We start from the raw sequence: 26,016 nt of genomic DNA, 5'->3' as shown, positions 1-26,016 counted from the left end.
GACATGGCGTTGACGGGGGCTCCCGACCATGTGGCTCCTGATTCTTCAGGGAAAGCAGCTGTAGAGAAATGAGACAACACAGCACCATCCTCACACGCGCACACCCTCATCGGCACGCATTCCGGTACCGTCACCTCGGAGCTGGCCAAACTTGGGGATCCAAAAGCGGTCCTGCTTCCTAGCGCCGCCGTGGAGCTCTGCAGCGTCGTCCCCCACGAACCTCCCTGCCCCCGGCTCCTGATTCTCTTTCAGGAATTTACAAACATTTTTCCCTAGATCAATATCCGTATTGATTATTCATTGTGAGCGAGTCGTGTGTCTTTGGTGATCCAGCTTGCAGAGGGTAGCAGCTAAAGGCTGCTGCAGGGGAAAAAATAACAGGAGGTGAGAGGGACCCCAGCTCTGGCTGTGGTCTGCGGCTGTCACATCTCAGAAGGGAAGAAGAGGAGAATGCTCCAGGATGAAAGGATGGAGAAGGGAGGAAGAGAAAGAGGGAGCAACAGCCAAGAGAGAATGGTGTGAGGATTGGACACCTGGTCCTAGGGATCTCAATGGCTTGGAAGAAAGCCCCATCATCTTGGGTCTGCTGCTAGGGGCAAAATGCCGTGGGGTTCTTCGGCTCTGAGAGTGAAAAGTGACTCACGGTTTTGGTGTCTTCCTACGTAAGAGCTTTTGGTGGGGGGATTCCTTGGCTTGCTGACAGACAAGGAAGGACGCAGCCAGCAGTGAGGTAAAAAAAAAAAAAAACAACAACAAACAAACCAGGATTCCTTTCCAACCGCCTCGCCGAGGATGTGCACCCGTTCGTTTTGATTTGAACAGCTTGCTGCTCTAAATGGCATGCGGAAGGAGGATAATTAAAAAGGCCAGCATCACTTACTAAGTGAGTAAACACAAAGCCGTTCCAAACGTGCTCTCCAGCTAATGAGAAGCTGTGATTTCTTATACTTCAAGGCAAAACAAGACAGGGATGGGGGCTCAGCTGAGTGTATGTCTGCATGTGGATGTGGATATGGGGGTGGGCGGTGGTCCTTGGTGATGGAGATAAATCGACTAATTGTTGGCGATGTTTAAAAAAGGGATTACTGGAAAAGACGGTGAGATGATGACAGGAAGACATCTTGGATCAGAGCCAAAAAAATAATAATCAAGGCAAATCGAGTCTGCAGTTCGGAGAAAACACCCATGGCTTGGGAAGCTCCGATGTGAACATGGGAACCGCTGGAGTTCCTCAGCTGAGTCTAGGAATATTATTGTGGGCACAAGAGGACAAGATTCAGGAAAGAGCCATGGCATGCCAGCTTACACAGCCATGCCATATGCTGGGAAAAACAACAACAACAAACCCAAAACAAATCCACACCAGACCCAAGCACTGAAAGCCAACATATCCATTCCTTTGCATTGGAGTCTTTCTGCGGGCTCAAAATCGCTCCATCTGTTTAAAGCAACTCCAATCCATGCCTTCTGCTAGTAGCTGCTCCTCCTCCTGTCTGTCTCCAGGAGCTGCCTCGCCATTGCAGAGTGATCCTGGGAAGAGCAGTTTGGGGAGATTCAGTTTTGCCTCGGCGAGGCTTCTGGCAAACGTGCCAGGTGGTCATCTTTGCCATTTGGACCAACATATGGCAGCTGGTTTGGGGATTCCTCTGTTGTCACCCAGCTGTGGCTTGGTGAGTCCCAAACCAACCATGAACGCTTTTTATACAGTGTTCCAAACACACATGGACAGAGTGGGGACACCAAGGAATAAAAACAGTTGTATTTTCTTTTCTCTGGGTGTTCAGTTAATGGAGCTATACAGTTCTCTTTTCCATGAGTGGAAAAGTGGACTTTGAAAAATATCCTGGATACGGTAGTTTAGATAAGATTTCCTACAAATGGGGTTTCTTAACTTTTACCTTGCTTCTTTCTTTTGGGCTCCCCAATATATCTCAAGTTTCCCTGAGCATCTCGCACATACATTAGAGACCCAAAGAATATGGACTAAATCCAGCTTTGGATGGTTAGGGTACCTCTCTGCATGCCATCAGTATTCATAGAGCCCTGTGCCTGTGCTGTTTGTGGGTACATGTGTCAGCATCATGTGCAGTGCGTGCTTGCATGCATGTGGCTCAGTGTCTGTGTGTCTCTGGAAGAGGGAGGGAAAGTGTGAGGTCGGTGCAGACTGGATGCTTGGGTATTTATGTAATTCATGCAAAGCATGTTCTATGCTGCTAGGCAGACAGCCACCCATCCCTGGACTCTGCGGCTAGGGAGGGCCTGTACAGACCTGATCTGAATGTTAAATGGAAGAGACAAAATTAGCATACTAACCAAGGATGTCAGCCTCTCCTCACAGTCAGCAAATGGCCATCCCCCCTCCTCTAAAGCCCGCACAGTCATGCCCGCCAGCCACTTAACTGCGTCCTCTGCCGGATCCTTTTGTCTGTTTGTTTGTTTGTTGTTGTGTTGTGTTTTTAAATGAAAGACTGGAAATTCATTAATGAGGAGGGACAGAAGGGCTTCAAGGGCTGTAATGAAAACGAATGATCCTCTTTAAACCTCATAACAGCCAAATCCAGGGGGGTAGGGTTGGCTTTCTCCTCTGTGGCTGGAGAATAGGAAAGTCCACAGACAACGGGCCACTTGACAAAAGCCAAAGAATGCACTGCTAAGGAATAGTTCTCCTGTGTGGCACAGACTAGCCTTGATCAACATGTCTGCGTTAATGAACCTCAGCGAGCTTTATCACGCTGACTCTAGATGACAAGTGTGGTCTACCAGATGTCTTTCCGTTCAGGCGCAGGCATAGGTTATCGAAGTTTCTTGACCTTGTAAAGGTCAGAAGAACATCCTGGAACCTTTTGAGCAATTGCTCCTAACCACCTCCCCACCCCCCACAACCCCATTTTTGGCAGAGTCTCACTTTGTAACCTAGGCTAGCCTGGAGTTCATGGTGATCCTTCTCTCAGCTTCTAAGTATTGGTAGTCCAGGTACAAATGTCCACAGTTGGCTTGACTCTATCCCCTCCTCCCTGTTTTTTTTTTTTTTTTTTTTCCTCTTGAGTCATGGTCTCACATAGCCTAGGCTGGCCTCAAACTTGCTATGTAGTTAAGGATGCCCTTGAACTTCTGATATCCCTGTCTCCACCACCCAAGAGCAGGGATTACAGCTGTGCCCCAACGTGACCAGTTTTATCAAGCACTGGGAATACAACCTAGGGCTTTGAGTATGTTAGGCAACCCTTCCTGCTGATCCACAGCCCCAGTGCTTCTTGTGTCTACTTTTGAAGTAAAACAAAACTTTTCCTTTTGCTATGCATTGGGCCTTCTGCAAGAGCAGTTGCTTTTATTTTGATCTCTGTAATAAAAGGAAGCAATGAAGAGTAACGCTCTGATATGCAGCTAAGGGGTCCATCACTACAGTAAGCAGAATGCCTGGGAAGAGCTGGCCAGGCCACCTAAAGTACTGGGCTATTGAAATGGAGCTTCTTTTTCTTTCTATTCTCTTTATTCCAACAGGTGTTAGAATTTCTTCTGCTTTTTTTCTCCTCCCCCCTATCCTTTGCCCTTTTTTGGGGTGATAGTGAAACTAAACCTTGGACGTTGGACACATTAGATAAGAACTCTACCATTGAATTATATCCCACACCCTCTTTTTACTTTTTCTTTTAAATCTGAGACAAAGTCTTAACAAGTTACTCAGGGTTCTTTGAATTCACCCTATAGCACAGGTAGGCTTTGAACTCGGGATCTTCGTGCCTTAGACTCCTGAGTAGTTGTGATTGCAGGTCTATGCCAACAAGCTTGGCACTTTCTTTATTTTAATTTTTAATTTTGTCTGTTGCATTGTTCTTTACTGGTTTGCTTTTAAAGTGGGCTCACATATTCTGAACTGCTCAAGGATCAGTGGCCCAGTTTCAAGAGACAATACACAGGAGAAAGGCTAGGGATGACCTAAAGAGCAGAGAGAGCCTTTATTCCTGATTATCTGGCATTTGTGAAAAAGAAAAGCCCTGCTCCATGCTGCCTGACTTTCCACAGTGTTCCAACAGGTGCTAGAATTGTGTGTTTAAATAGAAAATACATTCATTTTAACTTAAAAAAAAATACCCTATTGGGGATTGACTCTAGGACCTCATACATGACAGGCAAGCTGTTACCACTGAGACACATTCACATCCCCAAATACACCAATTTAAAAAGTGAGGGGCTGGAGAGATGGCTCCATGGTTAAGAACACTTGTTCCTTTAGCAGAGGACCGGATTTGATTCCCAGCACCCACATGGTGGCTCACAATCGTTTGTGACTCCAGTTCCAGGGGATCTAAGGCCGCCTCTGGCTTTTGTGGGCACCAAGCATACATACAGGCAACACATGTATATAAAATAAAAATAGAAATCTTTAAGATAACTAAAAACAAACAAACAGAACAAAACAAACATCCAAACCCTACCTGTGTGTTGAAGAACTCATACTTGCAACAGTTTTTTTTTTTCTTTCTGAGACAGGGTTTTTCTGTGTAGTTTTGGTGCCTGTCTTGGATCTCACTCTGTAGACCAGGTTGACCTCAAACTCACAGAGATCCACCTGGCTCTGCCTCCCAAGTGCTGGGATTAAAGGCGTGTGGGCCACCACAGCCCTGCCCAACTGTTTTAACAATAAATATTCTGCCACTTTGAAGCTATTTCATTTGTTTTTGTTTTGTTTTTTTGAGACAAGGTTTCACTACATAGACATGATTGGCCTGGAGCTCACTATGCAGAGCAGGCTGACCTTGAATTCACAGAGATCCGCCTGCCTCTGCTTCCCGATGAAAGGCCTGCACAATTTGCAGCTATTATTTTGGTCTAGAATACCTAGCATGGGTCATTTTATGTTTTAGTGATTAGAAATACATTAAGCACATCATGGAAAGACTTGTTCTATTGGGTTAGGAGGAAAAGGCTAAGTAGAAGCAATAAAGGGGAAGAAAATGAATAAACTTGCGTTGTGCCTGCTCTGTGATGGCAGCTTTCTCTGAGCCAGTGGCCTTCACAGACATTTCTTTCCTCACTTCCTAACTTGGAAGATTAAATATATAGAAATAATTTGTATCGTGTAGCCCTGGCTGGCCTTCAATTTGAGATCTTCCTACCTCAATCTCCTAAGTGCTGGAATTCTAGGCATAAACCACAATATTTCTCTAGTATTTTTAAAAGTTATTTATGATTAGGAGTACCTTAATTTTCTTCTTCTCTTTTTAGTTTGATATGTGTGTGTGTGTGTGTGTTTGTATGTGTGTGGTGTATATGTGTGCAGTGTATGTATGTGTGTATGCATGTGTACATGCAGCTGCAGGTGTGTGTGTGTGTGTATGTGTGTGTGGTATATATGTGTGCAGTGTATGTATGTGTGTATGCATGTGTGCATGCACCTGCAGGTATGTGCATGGGTGTGTGTGTTTGTGCATGTGGAGGCCAGAGGTTGATGTTGGGTGATGTTGGTCTACCCTTTCACTTTAGTTTTTCAGTCAGGGTCTCTCTCTGAGCCTGGAGCTCACTGATTGGCTAGACTGAATGGCCACCAAGCCCCAGGAATTTACCTCTCTCTACCTTCCCAGTCACCAGGATTGCAGACATGTGCTCTGTATTGGGTTTTTAGGTGGATACTGGGGATCTGAACTCAAGTCCTTGTTTGTGGATGTCAAGTACTTGACTAAATGAGCCAGCTCATTAACCTCAACATCTTCCTTCCTTCCTTCCTTCCTTCCTTCCTTCCTTCCTTCCTTCCTTCCTTCCTTCCTTCCTTCCTTCCTTCCTCCCTCCCTCCCTCCCTCCCTCCTTTCCTCCCTTCCTTTTTTTCTCTTTTAAAGTGTCTAATGTGTCTGTAGACTGTCCTTCTTGATCAGTTAGGGGGATAGTAACTAAACAGATGAAAATTTCCAGAAGAGAAAGGGCCTGCCTGCAGTTTGCAAGGAAGCTTCCCTGGTGCTTGAAATCATGGCCACAGACAAAGGCCCTTCAGCAAATGGCAAAGGGCAGAGAGAAGGACCCTGTTCTCACATGGTGACATCTCACAATCGTGTGAGGCTTTCCAGTCTTCAAAGTGCCCTTCCCACATATTCTCTTGCTTCTCACTGCAGCCCGCGACATGCGTGACTAGCTATTGCAAGGCTTATTTTGCAGATGGCACACTCTAAGACAGAACTTGCCTAAGGGGGGAGCTACAGAGAAGCCATCACAGGGCATTGGGTCGGACTCTGACGTGATCTATTACTCTCTGGAAGGTTGCGTTAAAGACCCCCTCGTTTGAACTCCTGACCAAAAGCTCATCCACTTTCCTCATTCTGAGGCTTGCATTGTGTGGGCCGTGTTGTTTGTATCATGTTCCCTGTGTCTTATCAGTCATGAGCAACCAAAGCTACACTACAGTGGCTATGGCAAGCCACCCACTAGCCTTCCATTCTCCAACATTAGCACTTACATCCTTCCTTCCTTTGAAAGTCAAGTTTAAACACCAGCTGTTCTACATTTGCTTCTTGAGGGGGAGGCAGGTGCTGGGAAATGAGCTGGGGAATGCTTGTGTATGCCAGGCAGGCATTCAGTCCTGAGCTATGCCATGCAGCCCTCTTTTTATATCTTATTTATTTAAACAGCTTTTACATTTGTCTATTCCGTGTGTGCACATGTATGTGAAGGTGCATGTGAGGGTGTCAGAAGAGAGTCTGCAGGAGCTGGTTTTCGCTTTCCACCATGTGGGTTCCAGGGATTGAACCCAGGTGGTCAAGCTTGCAGACAAGCATCGTTACCTGAGACATCCTGCCAGCCCCCTTTACACTTTATTTTGAGACAAGGTCTTGCTAAGTTACCCAGGCTGGCCTTGAACTCATTCTGTAGGCCAGGTGGTCCTGTCTCAGCCTCTGATGTAGCTGGGATACAGACTCCTGCCTATCACTTACCTCCTCCCTTCTGTCTACTTCCTCACCAACACTCCTGGCCACTCATGGTCAATTACACTGTGCTTCCCTTCCCACCGTCATGGGATTCTGCCTCCCTCCTGTTATATCTGCCACTGTTCTATCTCTCGTTTCACTTCTGGGCACCTCATCTCCCTTTTTACTCTCTTAGCTATGACTGCCCCGGAACAGGCCTGCATTCTTCTGTTCTCAGCTACAGCTTGCCCTGCGCAATGTAAGGCGACCCCAGGCAGCTGGCTAGCGCTTTCCTCTCTGGGTGGCCTTTTGCTGTGTTCTCATTTCTCTTTTCTTGGTTTATTTCCTTAGTGGTTTTCCCAAGAGCTAGACTGCTCTCTTCATCCTCAGATGTGCCCGGCCCATGATGCATTCTCTGTACCACTTTAATTGAGCCGCCACAGGGAGTGCAGAGGTGATAGTTTTGACGGCCTCCGTGGCATCCTTCAGAGGATGCTTCTTCCTACTTGGCTTTCAAGGTTACTCATGAGCCAGGCATCACTTCCCACTTGCCTTCTCTCTTATACATCCCCTAGTTTGCACTCTATGCCCCTTAACCCTTTCATGTCTCTCCCTCTTTATACTAGGATGTTAACCCCTACCACCCCACGGTCACCCCCTACTTCCTTCATCTGCTGGATTTCTCCACCTTCAAGACTCCACTCCATCAGGCAGCACAAGCCTCCACCCAGATTGTGTGCCCACCAGCCCCACCTGTACCACCCTCGACGGAGGCATTTCTCCCATTTTTACAGTGACCAAGCTTTCCTATTAGATCATGAGATACATGCAGGCAGAGACGTCACATTTACCTCTGTCTTCCCAGCACCTTGGCACAGACTAGGAGCTTCGTAAAACAACATTACTGTTTCTAGTTTGAATGCCATAACTTCTGTTTCTTCAGCTGTAGGGTTACAAGGTCTCCAATGTCATCAGGCCGAGGGAAACATGGCCATCATTTCCTATAGACAAAGAGGGATTTCCTATGGTGCTGTTCTCACCTACATCAGGTTTTTGACTCTAGTCAGGAGAGAGGCAAGCTTGAGGGTGGTCTACAGGTGTTGGCTGATGTGGTAGGAACTTTAGAGTTAATTAGAAGGCCCGGCTACAGGCGGACTTTCTCTGCAGAGTTCCTGGGAGGAAACATGAAATTAACAGTTCAAGGTCACCACTAGAAAACTGCCCTGCTTCCCTTGAGCTGTGCCTCAGGGAGCTGGTCCACCCTGCTAGTTATGTTTCCACTTCTCTTTCGTCTGTCACGTTAAGTCTGGTCATGTCAATAAGGGTAGGAGTGCCTGAGGTCAAGGACTGCTTCTTTGCCTGTCTCCCAGCGCAGATGCAAGGGGTGGGGGTGGGGGTGGGGTGGGGCTCAGTACTGGGTAGATCTGAACGGTGAGGAGGTCCACCCGTGCTAACATGAAGACAGACTGAGATGACTCTGGAAGATCTCATCTTCCACGATGCAGAAAATAGTATGAGGGACAGGCTCACAAGGCCACACCCACACGTGAGGCGCTATGGGCAGTCTAAGGCTGCTAAGCAAGGGAGATCAGTGTTCTCCGGGGCTCCAGGGACACCCCTCCCCCTCCTGTCCCACCAATAGGTTGTCCAGGCCCCAGTGGCCAGCACTACTTCCTTGTGCACAGGGGGCAAGACTAACTGGATCCAGTAGGAGATACACACACTTTCACATATTAGAAAAGGGTATGGATTTGAGAAGAGATGAGTGGAGTTGTGGGGGGCAGGAAGGAGTGGATGTAATCAAGACACATTATATCACGTATGAAGTTTCAAAAATACTGAATAACAAGAAGAGAAAACGGCATGACATCATTGGTACCACACCTCACTGCCATTATTAGGACTCCCTAAATACACTGATTTATTTATTTATTTGTTTGTTTGTTTGTTTGTTTATTTCAAGACAGGGCTTCTCTGTGTAGCTTTGCCCCTTTCCTGGAACTCACTCTGTAGCCCAGGATGGCCTCGAACTCACAGAGATTCATCTGTCTCTGCCTCCCAAGTGCTGGGATTAGAGGCGTGCTCCACCACTGCCCGGCAATACATTGATTCTTATTATTTGCTGTTGTTTTGGTCTATGAAGTCACTGCTGATGCTCTTGGTTACTCTTAGGGTCCTGCAAGCCTCTGGCCACTGCACTTTTGACAAACACGTGTGTCTAAGGACGCCTTATTAAACATGACCATCACTTCATGAGCAATGAACTCAGCCACCAGCACTGTGACTCAGGCCCGAGGGAGGCTCTTAAAGGGATTTTTCTTGGGCATGCTAGCTAGTATTTGGGTGCTATGCTTGGGGGCATCTTAATAGTGACATCACCTCAGAAGTGATGTCACCAACCCAAAATAGACAGTGTGAAAAATGGAGCCCCAGGGAAAGAAGCCTTGTTTACAGAATAAGAAATGAATCAGTCATATGGAGTCACCTTGCTTGGCTGGGAACTTGTCACCTCTCTTCCCATGTCCGTGAATAACACATAAGTGCCATACATTCTGACTTTGAAGTCACAACAGACTTTCAGTGGATGTGCACACTCACCAACATAGAATCCACGTAAATGAGGATGACTGCACGACCCAAATATACAGACGAAAATGGAAGCTTTCCTTTTCTTTTCAAGTAGACTATGATGACCTGGCTCACAGAACAGCCCTGACTTTGAAGTTCATTATGTAATTTCTATAAATCTTCTGTTGTATTTTCAGTGTGTAGTGTATACATGTGTGTGCATGTGGGTGTGCAGGCATGTGTGTCGATGTGTGTGTGTGTTGGTGTGCGAATGCAGGGCTCAGAGGAGGACACTGGGTGTCCTCTGTTGCATTCTGCTTTAGTGCCTGGAGACAAGATCTCTCATTGAATGAACTGCTCAGTGTTTTTGGTGAGGCTGGTGGCTAGCAAGCCCTGTGGACCCTCCTGTCTCTGGGTCACTCTTGCAGTGGGGTGACAGGTTTATGCAGCCACACCTGGCTTTTTACTTGGATATTGGGGTCACTTCTCCTTTCCTTTCCTACTCTGGGCTCAACAGATGACATCCAATGGTCTCCTCCGGCCTGCATACCCCCCTTTTTTCTTTTCGTTTTCCTCTTCAAACCTCTTCCTTTTCCTTTTTTTTTTTTTTTTTTTTTTAATCACACAGGGTCTGTCTAATTCGTCAGTCTCACTTCAAATTCGATATCCTCCTGCTTCCATCTCCAGAGTGCTGGGATTACAGGATGCATTGCCATGTCCAGATTTAGGACTGTTCTTTTGAAAGGGACTGCTTATTTCTGTCATTTTGTGTAGCAATTTGCAAGATACTCCTTTGGAAAAGAGAGATGCCACTGGATATATAAGCCCCAGAGCTTGGAAGTGGTCACGCTGTAATAGACCAGCGGCACAGGGCTGGTTAATGTCTAACAGGCGAGTTGGTGGTAGAGTAAAGGCTTAAAGAGGGCGGTTCCACAGTGCCTGAGGCTTTGCTGTTAGCTGTGAGTGGTGGAGTGAGATGGGACAGTTCTGGAGAAGAGGCTGGAAGAAGTGGGTGGTACCATGGGATGATAGACCACATGGCATTCAGGCAAAAAGTTCTACCCAGGAGGGCAGTGGTATTGGCAAAACTGTGATAGTGTAATGAGTTATAATGGCAAAACATAGGTCAGAGTCTGGGGCATACACCAGTGAGAGGCGATCTACCATGGTGAGGGCTAACAAAGGGAGCTGAGTGCTGCATGGAGCTGCAGAACCACCAAGGTTGAGCCAAGGCCATGGCTCAGACTGGTCGACCTCCCTCCGTTCAGCTGAGGTGGATTATACAACAAAATAAAAGGATTTGGAAATGGTTAGCCTGGACCAGAAGGACGGATGAACCTTCACTTTCATTACAGAAGAGGTAACCTTTGTTAGAAACAGCTCATATTGAGCCAATGGCAGTCTTTCCGAGAATACAGGCGGATCTTCCCATGCCTCCATTGCTGTGTCCTGCTCTCTCTATCCCTCAGTCATCAATGTCCTCATTCTACACATGTCCGCTGAACCCGCAGAGGCTCATGGGAGAAGCAGCTCCAGCAGAACATTGGCTGTCTTTAAGCTCCCAGGCTAATAGACTCAGGTGAAGTGTAGCTGACACATGCGGCTCACCAAGCTACCACATTTGCATTTTATATTGGACCTGCCTGTAATCCTCTCTTTGGTAGATGGAATTGATATTCCCATCTGATGGCAGATGCTAAACTATGAAGAGCTTCCATTAGGTTTTTGCTTCGGTGATTATAATGAATATATAGAAAAGTACCCCAGCGGAACATCCAACACTTTGGGCTTTTGTCTGTCCGGCCTGCTTAGTGGCTTAATTTGGATTTACAAAGTAACCTTATTCACCCCAGAACTCAGCTATTCAGCAATGACTTATGGAGTCAATATTAGTAATAGCACTAAAATGCTCTAAGTCGTCAGAAAAATGTTAATTAAGTCACAGTATGGAAGTCCAGAGGCTTCAGAAAGTCCAGTGTGTGTGTGTGTGTGTGTGTGTGTGTGTGTGTGTGTGTGTGTGTGCATGTATGCAGATACATATGCAAATTCATGTACATGCATGTAGAGGCCAGAGGTTGACATTAAATATCCTTAATATCTCTTCACCTTATTCTTTGAGATAGGATCCCTCACTAAATCTGGAGCTTGGTGATCCGAGTAGCTTGGCTGGCCAGCAAGTCCCGGGATCTGCCTGTCTCTGCTTCCCCAGGCCTGGGCTACAGATGTTTGGTATGTCTGGGTTTTACAAGGATATTGGGGATTTGAACTCAGGCCCTCCCGTTTGTACAGTGGGTGCTGTATTCACCAAGCCATCTCTCCAGACTCTGAGGCTCCCTTTAAGCACCAAGTCTGAGGAGTGCTGACGGCTGGAGGCCCTGGAAGATTCGCTGTGTGGCGGAAAGCTGCTCTTCATGGACAGAAAGGCTGTGGAACAGGATGTGGGCTCTTCCATCTTAGTTGGCATGGGACAGTCACAGAGGCCTCCTTGGCTATTCTGTTCCCTGTGGGGAATGGGTAGATGCAGTGTTGCTCTGATGCAGCTGGCAGAGGAGGGTCTGCCCGTCTGTTTCTGGAAACTCACACTTATTTCTTTCAAGAGTCCACGAGACTATGTGAGCTCACAAGTGGAACGCAAGTGTGGCAGGCACCCACAGAACTCTGAGAAGTGTTGCATGCCACACCAAGAGAGCTTGAACATTCACCAGCAGCACCCTCAAGGATCCCCTGGGCATGGCTGAGAAGCTGTGGGAAGATCTGCTAGGAGTTCCTTTGAGTCCTCTTGGTATTCAGCACTTGGAGACTGCTGTTGTCCGGCTGCCTCCTTCTGGCCAGGTGCCTGGAGGAATATGCCTTTGCTAACAGCCTCAGCCACAGCTCTTTACTATCTTTGTTCCCAGACAGGACCTCTTCAAGTGAATTTAGAGCTGTGAACACAGGGATTAAGACAAGAAGTCTGCAAGTGATGGACTATGAATCCTGGATGCAGGTTGACACCCACTGAAGTCTAGGGTAGACCAGGATTTGGCCACAACTTTACCACATCTGATTTGGAAGACATCTGATTTGGAAGGGGGCTTCATCCCAGATGAAAGGATGTCTCAATTAATGTATATTTCCTGTTAATGCCACCTCATTTATCAGAAAGGCAAGAACACCTTTCTACTACGTGTTTTCCTTCTAAATACTTGTGTCTCAAAGAAAGTCTATTCATTTAAATATGACATTCTTAAAATACGCAATAAATTGAGGTTTTCCTTTTTACTCTTAAATCTTGCAACTGACTTCAGTTCCTAGACAATTAAATGCCACACAATGGTGATGAGATACTTACTGTGTTGAATTAAGGTGATTTTTCTTATATGCTATTCTGAGCTGGAAAAAATCTACACAAACTAGCAATTCTAAAATGCCTTAGTTGTTCTAGAGTGGTTGAAAAGCAGGGTGTTTTAGAAGTCCATACAAAAATATGTGTAATATCTGTTATTGTAGGAACTTGTTATACATTATGTGTAATAATTATATAACATGTACATGATATTTGTAGAGGGAAGACGCACCTCTTTCTATTCCATGTCAGATGTGCGTATTTTTTTTAAGCTTCATAGGCACAAAACATCAGTATGTGTGTGAGTGTATACATGTGTCTATGTGTTCCTATGTGTACGTATGGGTATATAGCATGCTTATATATGCATGCATTTGGTGTATGCTTGCATACACATTATATAGATAATGTACCTCTCTTTGTGTGCCTGCATCTATATACATATGCACTGTGCAGGCATATGAGCATGCATGTGGAATGTATGCATGTGTGGACTGTGGGGCAAGGAAGGCGTTACAAGAGGTATCTCCACTACATAACCCATCTACACTGGAGTGTGCTGTCTGTTTTACTGAACCCATGAATGAGGCTGGTCCAAGCTGGTGCATTCCATCTTTATGTTGAATGAAGATTTTTTTCTTTTGAAATTGAAAACCATGTTTTTATTCCAAAAGACTGAGTAGGATGGTACTTTAAAAATAATTCTAGTCATTCAAATTTAAGGCCCTGGAAAAAGAGCTCCATCTATGATCCAAATCTATTCTCTGGCCCGGAGCCCAAAGCATTTTCATTAGCTGGAGAATGGATACCATTTCATTCATTTTAAGCTTTGCTGCTCTGTAGTGTTTGTTCGGAGACAAGCTAACAAGTGTCAATGGTGGTGTTGCCCTTAATAATATGTCTCCTTCCCTTGAATGATCTATTCCAGTTGCATTATTGCCATTTAAAGGTGGCCTTGCCTTGTACTCACACTTGCGGGGAACTGCCGGAGGAACGCCAGATTTCTCCTATAGGATTTGGCCTCTTCCATTAGTGAGTTGTATGGAGCAAAAGTCCCCATTGTGTTTGAAGATATTCGCATGAAAAAGGCCACCTAAAGCATTTTCTCTGACCCTCTGCACTTTGTTTCTGCTGCTACTCATGGTGATCTTGCTCAACTATGCTAATATTTCCTCAGGTTTTAAAATTAATTGCTGACAATTCTAAAATTACTTATTGAAAAAGCCTTTTCAATAAGTCACACTGACCTATAAGTAAGAAAAAGACAGATCATCCATTAGGAAAACTGGAGGGAGACTTGAACAGGCATGCTGCTCAGAAACCTAGTGGCCAGCGCTCACATTCACACCACAGCCAGAGGCCGTTTCTGCACGGATGTGGCAGATCTTACAGCGCAACAGTTGTGAGCATGGGTGCAACCTTACACTGTGCTGGGCTGAGTTGGCTCAGAGTTCAGTGTTGACATTGTCTAAAGCAGAAGGTAGGTGTGTGTGTGTGTGTGTGTGTGTGTGTGTGTGTGTGTGTGTGTGTGTGTGTATGTGTACCACATGAGTGTGGATGCCTGGAGAGGCCAAAAGAGGGTGTTGGATCCCTTGGACCTGGAGTTACAGGTGGTTCTGAACCACCTGATGGGAGTGCTGGGGCCTTAACTTAGGTCCTCTGGAAGATCAGCAGATGTCCTCACCTGCCGAACTATCTCCCTACCTTTCTTTCCACTTTACTGTTTGAGACAGGTCTCTTAATGGACTTGGAGCTCACTGATTGGTCTAGACTGGCTGGCCAGCAACCTTATTGGATCCTCCTCTCCCCATACCACCCCCAGTGCTGGGATTACAGGTGTATACTGTCAGACTGGGCTTATGATGTGGATGCTGGGGACCCAGCTGAAGTGTTCAGCCCTATGTGGCAAGCTCTTTACTGACCAAGCCATTTCCCTGCCTCTACATGGTCCTTTTTGATCCACCTTGAGACCACATCTTCATTTTTATTTTCCTTCAGTGAAGATAAGCACACTTTTCCCACATCTGTCATAAGACTGCACAGACAGGCGGTTACCAGTTCATGTACCAATCATTCCTTCATTAGTAATGATGGATCAAGTATATATATACTCACTAGCATAGATAGATATCAGATATGGAATACCAAGCAAGTGGCTTATACACAGTAGGTGCTCAATGAGCCGCATGTTGACATAGCATGTCTATAACACAATAGAACATTTCTTAATTTAAATAACCACCACCAACCAAAACACCGAGTGGTGGAGCCCATTCCCAGCAGATACATCTACAATATAACTCCCTCACCCAAGGCCTAGAGATCATTGCAGAAGAGGAGGTGGAAAGACTGTGTCCTAGGAATGTCAGAAGCCACACCCATAAAGTCTTACCAACATGACTGACAAAATAGATGAACAAGGACAGCAGACATGCTAATGTGGACTAGGGGAGGGCAAGTCTTGGAGGCCTCAAACCTACACAAAGAACCACAGGCAACTACGGAATGTTGAGAGTGGGAGAAATAGTCTTCCTCAGGGAAGAGCACACCAATTGGTTGTCCAATACCAAATGGTCAGCCCCCAAAACACACATACAAGTAACACTATATAGACTGAACAGGTTGGACTCAGATATTTAGGAATGTATGTATGTATGTATGTATGTATACATACATGTGCACACATATAGTCATGTAACAACAATGAATGAAAAAGAGACCATGAGTTTGAGAGAGAACAAAGTGGGGGAAGATAGGAGGAATTGGAGGCAGGAAAAGGGAGAAATTATATAATTTCAAAAATTAAATAATTCAAAATATTATTACACAGTTATTAATTCTAACCATCCAGGTCTTTTGATATGGGTACATATTCTTTATTTTAAAATTTGTATACCACAAAATTGTTCATTGTAATGGTTTTAAGTACCCCAAGTCTTAGAGGAAGTCCTTAGGATATTAATTCATTGGTTGTGTGGAATTCCCAAGTTAGTCTCCCTGTCATTCAGTGGATAACTATGATGCACAATGTCAGATGTCACGTATGACCAAACAATGATGATATCGAACACTGAGCACTTAGACCTTGCTTCTCTGATCCCACATTTTGAAGACCTGGACTGTAGCTGATGGTACTGTTAGGAAATGGTGACAACTTCAGGGATGTGGCCTTGTGGGAAGTAGTGGGTAGGAGGGGATGTCCTTGAGGCCTGAGACCCTGAGGCCTGCCCCCTCCCCATTTTCTAACTGCCATGAAATGAGCAGCTTTGCCCTACCATGCTCTCCCACAATGATGTTCTGCCCTGAAACTTGTCCAAAGTCAGGGGACCATGCAATTACGAATGGAACTCTCCAGAAACCATGAACCAAAATAAACCTTTCTCCCTTTAAGCTGATTGTCCAGGGTGTTTTTGGTTAGAGTGAGAGAAAGCTGAGTAACACAGATTCCAGGGTGGCTCTCAGCCTCTATTGTCCATGACCTTATTCAGTCACCTCTATGGCAGGTATTAGCCTATTTTGTAGTTGAGCAAACTGAGGCTCAGAGAGGTAAGTGACAGGTGCAAGGGCACAGCCTTTGAACCCAGCAGGTAAATCTAGTCTTGCTCTTAGTCACCTCACCATGGCTATGCTTCAGAGAAGACCCGACAGGATACTCTACTGCCACACCCGTGGGAAGATAGTTCACCCCAGTGAAAACACATAGGCATGGACTAGTAACAAGAGTGAAGCACCCCCAATTCCATCTTTCTTTCTTTATGGACCAGTGATGGTGGGGAGGGAGCTGGGAAAATGAGCCTCTCAGAACAAACTGAGAAAAGAAAGGAAGTATTTAGAAGAAGACCTGTTTAGCTAAGCAGAGGTAATCCTTTTTAGCTGCTGGGCAGGAAGGGTTGTAACACTGTGAAGCCCCTTTCCAAGTTTTCAGCATTAAAAGAGACAATTATGAGAACTTTGGCAAAATGAAATTGCCACTGATGAATACGTTAGACTCGGAGGAGAGATGTAGGGTAGAGAGTCCAGCTGAGAGACATCCGAAGGGACCACAGGGCAGATGGTGAGGCTAGAACTGGAGGAGTGACCCTGGGGACAGACACTGGAGGGGAAGAGTGGCCGGAACAATGGCTACTCAAGTCAAGTTGAAGCTGGGAGTGTTGGCTTACGCTTGTAATCTTAGTACTTGGGAGTCAGAGGCAGGAGGACGGCCATGAGTTGGAGGCTCACGGTGGACTATATGGTGAGCCCCAGACCAGAATGGGCTACACAGTCCAGCCCTGTTTCAACTTGACTGCCAGAGTCCAACCTATATGACTGACAGAATGAGTTAGCTTCTGCTGAAGGAGGACAGGAAAGCTTCAAGGACAAGAGAATATGGGGGTGGGGAACATGGTGGACACAGAGGGTGAAATGCTCACAGAATGCATGAGAACTTTGTCTGGAGACTGAAGTGGGAAGTGAGAGTTGGGACTTAACAATCCCTGCAGAGCCTGGAGGGTTAAGATCTCAGGCACATGAAGACTTGAAGGCAGAGAGGGCAGAGGCAAATGAAGAATGATAAAGACAGACAGACAGACAGACAGACAGACAGACAGACAGACAAAAAAGAGAGAAGTCCGAAGTGACAGGGCTGTAGACAAGAGGAGAGCTGAGAGCTGTGCACCCTGGGAGACATGGAGGACGCATTTGGAGGCTGAGGGATCTGACACATAGAATGGAAGGTCAGGGAAGGTGAGCTCTAAGGAGAGGCCCCGCCACAGGCACCCATGAGGAAGTTGCCTCAGGAGCCTGGGGGGAGGGAGAGGGATAAAGGACGTTGGGTGAGCAAGCAAGAAATGTCCATGGATGACAGTGACAGGAGATAGATGTAAGACGAGCTCACACGATAGAAGGATCCAGAGGGAGCTTAGTTTGGATAAAGGAGCCAATGTTCACAGACTAAGAGGGAGACAATGCATCAGAGGCAAAACAGTATCTGACCGACTCAGCCGGGCAGAGGGCTCTGAGGGCCCAAGGAGGGATAAGCCTTGTAAAGCTTTCTTTAGCACGCAAGGAAGGAGCAGGTGAGGAAGTCTGCAGATGAGGAGGGAGAGACGAGGAATGCATTAATGACTTATGAGGGAAGGCCATGCCCAGAAAACAGCGGGGGTGTGGGTTCCTCTAGGAAGGAAGGAGGCAGTAATAAACACCAGCCATGGAATTAGGAGACAGAAAGCAAAGTCTACCAAGCAGTCGGGAGGGCCGACTGAGATGGATGGCACGCAGACAGAGCAGATCGGTTGGTTTGGCTCCAGGAGTTGATGCTGTCCTGGGTGGGCAGGGCATGTACATACATGCATATATTTTACACATACACACATATATACATGGATGGATACATTTCACATACATACATGAAACAGAAGGTCGAAGTTAGAATATGTGGCCGGGAGAGGGACTGCTGTTAGAGCAGGGGCGGATGACTAGAGGGTGTATGCAGTGGGTTATGATGACAAATAAGTCAAAGTCAGGGTTGCTGAGAGGAGTCCTGCTCAGAGCTTCCTCTAAAGGTAACAGGTTCTGGCCAGATCTGGTGATACTTGTCTGTTTTCTAGCACTGGAGAGGCAGAGGCAGGAGGATTATAAGTTCCAGGCCAGTCTGGAGAGTTGTAAGGCTACAGAAGAAAACTCTGCCACAAAACACCAAATATGACAAACAAAATGCACCCTGGAAACAGCGAATCACCAATCTCCAATTGTGTCTGCACCTTTGAACACATATAATATTTGTTCTAGGCTACTATGTTCAGACAATGACCAAGCTGTGGGGCTCTCACTTCCTACACTGGTGCGTCTCTACCACACAACATTTGTGCAGGGCCTTCTCAGTGGCTTGGCTGAAATGTTCTTCTGAAGGTCTCATGGCCTGAGCTCTTCCTGTCCAGCCTTCCTTTCCTGTTCCCATTTCACAGGTACAGGAACTGCCTAGACCTTTGAAGGCTCTAAGGACATAAGACTTGATTCCTGCTACTTTATACTTCACAGGCATTTCCCCCAGCGAGGCCCTTGAAGATCTAAGTCTGTTCTGGGTCTGCTTTGGTGGAGTCTTGAATTGACACAGTTGGTATTGCTATTATAAGTGGAGAGGCTAGTGACTGGAATGTGTACACATTGAGATAGGACTACAGATACGTGAAGCTAATATGATTCTTTTTTGAAATAATTACAGATTCACAGTAAGCAAAGATAATAATGCCCCAGGTCCTTATCCAGTTTCCTCCAATGGTAACATCTTATACAATTTTATTATGACATTAAAACCAAGACACTGGCATTGACATAATACTGTTGCCAATTTATATGATTTTGTGCAATCAGGTTCTCATGTCTCTGGCTACCCATAGTTATTGATTACATAAAAGCCACTAAAGTAACAGTTTATTTCCAAGTCAGTCAGCTCTATAAGGTAAAGGTATGGAGAATGCTTACATAAAGCTTTAGGCAGAGAGACAGGTGGACAGTGGAAGATGTCCATTTAGGAAAAAGCCATCCACCCATCCATCCATCCATCCATCCATCCATCCATCCATCCATCCATCCATCCATCCATCCATGAACCTTTCCACCCATGAACCCATGAATTCATGCATATGCAGACTCATCCATCTATCAATCCATCTATCCATCCATTCATTCATCCATCCACCCACCCACCCATCCATCTATCCATCTATCCATCCATCCATTCATGCACCCTTCCATCCATGAATCCATGCATGCAGTCATGCATCTACACATACATCCATTTATCTATCCATCTACCCATTCTTTCTCAGCTTTTCTTAAGTGTCAGGAGCTCCACATCGAAGCTATTGCATTGAAATAAATACTGTTTTCAACATGGTAGCAGCAGTAATCACACATCTATTTGGACTCAGATGTATTCAGCAACTGGGACAGGTTGTTTGGGGGTGGGGAAAAAGGTATACAGATCTGTCCTAGGAACATTTCCACACTGGCAGCATTTCAGCTGATAGCAACCTTCTGCTCAATGGCCAGGATCAGACCTTTTTATGAGTCATTGTAAAGTGCTAAGTGCATTGACATATACTTCATAAATGCTAAATAATAACAAGTCAGTGAACCTAGAAGTATTGGATTCAGTATTCGAGACATTAAATCCAAGTTATGCTGTTCTAGAAGCCAGGCAAACAAATAAATCAACCCCAAATCAAATAAAGCCACATCCACCCCAGCCAGCAGTGGGTGTCGTCTGGAATGTTCTTTATGGGTGAGTGGCTCTCTCATGAATGGGCACTTGTTAGTATTTTACCTGACAGATCACCCACAAAGCCTTGCCTGTGATTTGGGAGAAGAGTTTTATATTCAATCCACAGTAGACAACAGTGACACTATATTCTTAAGGCTCCATTTCCCTTTATTTCATGCCAGAAAATCATATCTGCTGAAGCCCTGGAGAAGAGCAGCTGTCACCCCACTGAGCAATTAGACTGATCCTGGTGGGGAGCCTCTGTACGCAGCACTGGGAGACAGTGTTTGTATTTCAAAGCTAGGATTTAGTTTTCCTCTAAGATGTGAGTCTCTTTAGGGGTCCTTGTGATTCCTCAAGGCACACAACGTGGAATGTTTGCAATGCCACATAATCCTGTACTGGCAGCAGAAATGGACTGTGGTATGGCCTGAGTGGTTTTCCGATCCTCTGTCTAGAGCTCGAACTGTGGCCTGTTGCAGTCTGACCTGGACATCTGTCGACACCATCTCTGTTCTCTAGGAACCCATCTTGGTTCTACAAACACACATTGACCTGAACACACATCCTTTTAGGCATATTACAGTGATGGTCCCTTGGGGAAGAAAGCCCAACTTGGTGGGGCCAAAGACGGACCTCAAAGCAGATCCTAAGTTAGAAGATGATGACAGCGATATCTCAGGAAGCAGCATACACTGATGTGCTCACATTTGGAGTACCAGATAGGAGGAGATGCCATTCTCCAATAGTCCTTTCTAAAGGAAATGTCATCTCATTCATTAGCAGGCAAGGGGAAGAAAGCCAGAGAGGCACTCTCAACGCTTAGGCCTAGCACAGGAAGTATTGAGTGGAAGATAACACCCAAAGGGATGGTACAGAGCCCAGGATCACAGGGTAAAGTCATCATCAGATGTGAACTTGCTAATTCTATTTCCACAAATGCGAAGGTGAGCCTGGCTCCTCACATCTGCATGGTGCACACACAGCTCATCGTACCTCACAGCTCCGAGTGCAAACAGAACAATGTGTTAGTGCTTCCCTTACACAATAGCCTGGCTCAGCCACCTGGCAGTGTGCCAGAAAGGCAGACTTCTTGAACCTCACAGATCCCATCTTGGGAGATGTGGCAAAAGGGTTGGGGGATGACTTACTGCAAGCCCTCCAGTGATGGGAGCACCCCCACCAGGCTGTCCACCACGCTTTGAAATCGTTGCTTTGTTTTTCAATTCTCACAAGAGCGAAACACATTAAAGTTCAAGGAAGCACGTTCAAAATAATTCCCTTCAAGTGTTTCATTTCACAGGTTTAAGAATTGAGAAGTCAAGAAATTGTCACAAGGTCACCAAGCTGATGACACACAGAAAGTTAGGGAAACTCATCACAGTGTCCTTTGCACTCACTATACGATTCCATTTGGTGATTTTTTTTTTTTTGTCCTTCACATCTGGTATGTCCATTCACATAAGTAGAAACTAGAAAACATTTGCATTACATTATCATATGATTATAATATCGGAAATGTAATTATAACCATGCAGTCACCTTGATATTCCTTGAAACAGGTAGTGAGAACTTCCACGTTGCCAAGCCAAATATTCAGAAAAATCAGGTTGGGACAGCGGCTGCACTCACCTTCTTCAGATCCGCCCCAAGGATGACTGCAGGGACTTATTGTGGTCCTCTGCACATGAGGATGACTGAGTCACCAAACCAGTGCCTACGATAAAGCAAAGACAGAGTTTCAATAAAAATAACCTCATTAAAAACAACAATATCAGCAACGCATGCTGACCACACACTGCGTGGCAAGCCAGCTTAAAAAGCCATAATTCCACTCATTTCTAAGTCAGCAACTCGCTTCACATCATGTGGCCATTGTCCATTTAGAAAACAGCTCTGGCTCTCCAAATATTCTAGGTGTTCCTTTAAATTTTTTAAAATTGACATTTAAGTGTGTGTGTGTACGTACGTACCATGGTGCATGTGTGAGGTCAGAGGATAATCTTTCATGAGCTGGTTCCTTCCTTTCACAGTGTGGGTCCCAGGGACTGAACTCAGCCCACTGGATTGGCTGCAAGTACCTTGACCTGCTAAGCCTTCTCTCCAGCCCCACAGTATTTCTTGGCAATGACTATGTGAAGATTAATCCATGGATATGATTCTGAATTGTGAGAGAAGGGCATCTTTGATATGAGACTCTGAGAGCTTTTTGTTCCTTGATTATTCTCTTTAGATAACACACAGAAAAACAAGGAGCCACCACATCAAATGAATGAGGAGTCAGAGAAAGCACAGGGAACCGGTTAATAATTTACAGGGCTGCAGTCAGGGACTGGTTGTTGGAAGGACTCATTCATTTATGTTTATTTATTCTACATTTGTTGAGACAGGGTTTCTCTGTGTAGCCCTGGCTGTCCTGGAACTCGCTCTGTAGACCAGGCTGGCTTTGAACTCAGAGATCTACCTGCCTCTGCCTCCCAAGTGATATTCATTTCTTTGAGACATAATTAAATCTTTGTATGTGCCAGGTAGTTGCTCTGCTCATTAAGATGTTAAGTTTCCCAACATGAAGCAGATTGGTAGAAAAGGTGCTAAGTTTCCATCTCTAGTCCTTTGTAACAGGGTCAAGGTCTAAAGTCGTGGAGACTCACTTGGGAGTCAGGAAGCTGGAGTCCAGTTCTGGGTAGCCTAGAACTATAGGTGGGGTCTCAATATACAGTCGAGATTTGGGGACAAATAGTCATGCAGGCTGTCTGTACATTGTAGGCTCTTTAACAGTATCCCTGGCCTCTCCCTTCTCAATGCCAGGACTGTCTCTGCACTCAATAAATATTGGCTTAACATGTCTTCAGATAACGCCAAATCCTCTCTGGGGCGAAATTGTTCCTGGGTGGAAAACACTGGATTATGGTGATGAAAATGATTTTCAGCATCTTTTTGAGACATCATGCATGAGTTTTCCACATACTATCACATTTAGAGTTGACCTTCAAATTAAATATTACTTCTTTCCTATACATTGGATACCCAGATCCAGAAACACTAAGAACATTGTGTATGGTACAATTCTCAAGAGCTAGAGGAGATCAGAACTTGGGACTATTTGACTTCAAGGCTCATTGTTCCTCACTTTTTGCTTTTACTATGAAGCTATTTATAAAGTTATTAATTTAAAAATTTTCACGTGTATCAATGTTTTGCCTGCCTGCATGTATGTTTGTGCACAATCTGTGTGTAATGCCTGTGGAGGCCAGAAGAGGGCATTGGATACCTTGGAACTAGAGTTACATACAGATGGTTGTGAGCCCCCTTATGAGTGCTGGGAACCAAACAGGGGCCCTCTGGAAGAGCAGCTAGTGAGCTCAACTGCAGAGCCATCTCTCCAGCCTTCTTGCTATGAAGCATTTTTAACACTCAAGAAGTAAAAAGTGCAGGAAAAAAACGGCTCAAGTACTTAGCCCTTCAGTAGAATGAATGGTAATATTTATGCACATTTTGCTCCATATCTGTTTGGAGACAGTGAAATGCTGTCACAGGTGAATCTCCTTTTCAGATATTGATTCTGTTTGTCATGCTTTCTTGTCCAAGTGACCATTCTACTGGAGCTGATGCCGTATCCTGCCTGAAAGGGACTTTATGCTTTCCTTACATGTATGCAACTACACTCACAGGTATTTGGTAGCCTATAAACATGCACATCGAGTACCTACTCTTTTGCAAATTGCTTTTTAAATTCAACATTAAGGTTTTTTTTTTTTCGTGTGTGTGTGTGTGTGTGTGTGTGTGTGTGTGTGTGTGTGTTTATGAGACAGGGTTTCACTATGTAGCTCAGGCTGGCCTTGAACTCACAATCCTCTTGTCTCAGCCTCCCGAAAGCTGAACTCATAGATGTGAATCCTTTGATGGACACGTGAGCTATCTTTCCTTCTTTATTACTACAAAGTGCACTGCTGGAAATATGGCTGTATGTGTATGCACATGTGGGAACATTTAGGAAACACAGGTGGCTGTGGGTGAGATTCCTGGGTGACAGGATGAGCATGTCTTTAAAGTTATTAGATATTGGCAAATTGCTCTCCGAGATAATGGTGCTAAATTACACTCTTTCCAATACACAGCAAGAATGTCTCTTGCTATCCTTGCCAACCGTCCGTATTTTCAAACTTTATAATGTTTTCCAGTCTGGTTGGGGTGAAACAGCGTATAATTATGGTTTCAAATACTCGTGTCCTTAACCACTCCTCTCACTGTCTTCACTTCTGGGAGCCTCATTTACACAAACATGGAGAACGTGCCTTAGCCTGTTTTTGGGAGTCGTCATAAATGTGTGAGTGCATTTTGTATACATGAAGCGCCATCTTTGCACACGGCTGGTGTTGGGGAGAAGACATGTGCTTGCTCTAGAGGAAGTGAGATGACGACACGGACCAAGTTTCAAATTTATACATATTTGCTTTGAACTTATAAATCATTTCAAAAATTACAAAAAGGTTATAAAAATAGTGCGAAGAATCCCCGCACACCCAGACTATTCTATCTCAACATTTTATCACATCTGTATTAGAGAGGAAATGCTGTCACATTCTTTCATCCACCTTTCTGTGTATCTCTGGGTGCACACGCAGATACATACACAATACTTTTTCATTGATTTTATCCCTGAAAAATTTTGGAAACAAAGACACTGTTATATAAAAACAGAAAAGCTGTAAAAAAAAAAAAAAAAAAAGGAAATTAACAATATAATACTGCAGAGTCGTTTTGCCTTTTCCAGAGCTAAGGGTTCATTGCATTTAGTGTCCTGTCTTCAATCTCCTCTTCTCTCCCCCTCTCTCAAACATTTTATTCGAATATATGCACGTGTGTTTGCTGGTGCCACAGAAGCCAGAAGAAGGAATCGGATCTCCTGGAGTTGGGGTTACTGGAGGTTGAGCTGTGTGACATCAGTGCTGGGAACTGAACTCAGGTCTTTTGAAAAAGTGGCAGCTACTCTTAACCATTGAGCCATCTCTCCAGGCCCCAGTCTCATTTAACATGGATGAATCCTTAATTAAGTCTTCAAGAATCTCATACTTCTGAAAAGTATTGCTTGCTCTGTTACTTTATAGAGTCTCCCTCAGTCGAGTCCCTCAGTTTTGGCTTTTGAGGTCCTCGTGATTAGATTCAAGTTTTTTTATACTTATAAATACTTTAATATATACATATTTTTTTTATACACACACACACACACACACACACACACACACACACACACTTTTTAAACATATACTTTTTTTTCTTTTTTCTTTTTTAGTTTCCCAAGACAGGGTTTCTCTGTGTATCCACTGTGGCTGTCCTGGAACTTGCTTTGTAGACCAGGATGGCCTCGAACTCACAGAGATCTGCCTGCCTCTGCATCCCAAGAGCTGGGATTATAGGCGTGTGCCACCACTGCCCAGAAAGATCCAAGCTTTTTTTTTTTTAGAAAGTATCAGAGATGTGATATGTTACTGTAAATATGTAGATGCACTATGTGTCCTGTGGCATTTGAAGCTATTTTTAAAAACGATTTCATTATAGCAGTGTCTTCTGGGTTTTTATTTTCACTTTGTAATTATTAAGTATCTTTCAGAGAGATACTGTGAGACTGGAATATGCTATTCATATCAGCAAGGACTCATGGATTTAATTAATGGTTTGTACCTATCTTTACGTACTTTGATGTTCAATTTTCCCATGCTTCATCACCCTTGGAACTGGCACCTGTATCTTTGGACAGATTTCCATTTTGACTGACCACCTTTCTGACACAGGAAGACATCCCAGGTCTATGATGTACCTCCCCGTTCTGTTCTGGAACTGTCCATTCTCCAAGTGTTCTTGATCCCTTTAAGTGGAAAATGGTATTTAGGGAATCAAGATCAGGGTGCTAGGTATGTTTCCTGCTATTGGCACACAACCTAAACCTAGCAATCATGGGTTCAACAGCAATTTCCCACTCAACAGGT

General features: G+C 44.9%; 1 long non-coding RNA gene and 1 other non-coding gene across 2 annotated transcripts in view; one reads left to right on the top strand and one right to left on the bottom strand.

The window, feature by feature from the left end:
* The window catches only part of LOC143273313 (uncharacterized), a 728,872-nt gene that overhangs the window by 140,947 nt on the left and 561,909 nt on the right, over positions 1-26,016 (bottom strand). Inside the window, exon 4 of the long non-coding RNA XR_013051298.1 lies at positions 21,662-21,746. This is a non-coding gene — a long non-coding RNA (uncharacterized LOC143273313). The remainder of the gene's footprint in view (positions 1-21,661; positions 21,747-26,016) is intronic.
* Positions 12,775-12,839, top strand: LOC121829915 (small nucleolar RNA U54). The gene has a single exon (XR_006072967.1). It is a non-coding gene; the product is annotated as a small nucleolar RNA U54 (small nucleolar RNA).

Source organism: Peromyscus maniculatus, chromosome 5 (assembly GCF_049852395.1).
Source record: "Peromyscus maniculatus bairdii isolate BWxNUB_F1_BW_parent chromosome 5, HU_Pman_BW_mat_3.1, whole genome shotgun sequence".
Classification (NCBI taxonomy): domain Eukaryota; kingdom Metazoa; phylum Chordata; class Mammalia; order Rodentia; family Cricetidae; genus Peromyscus; species Peromyscus maniculatus.
The sequence above is the reverse complement of the archived record's forward strand: the minus strand, read 5'-3'. Positions and strand labels throughout refer to the sequence as shown.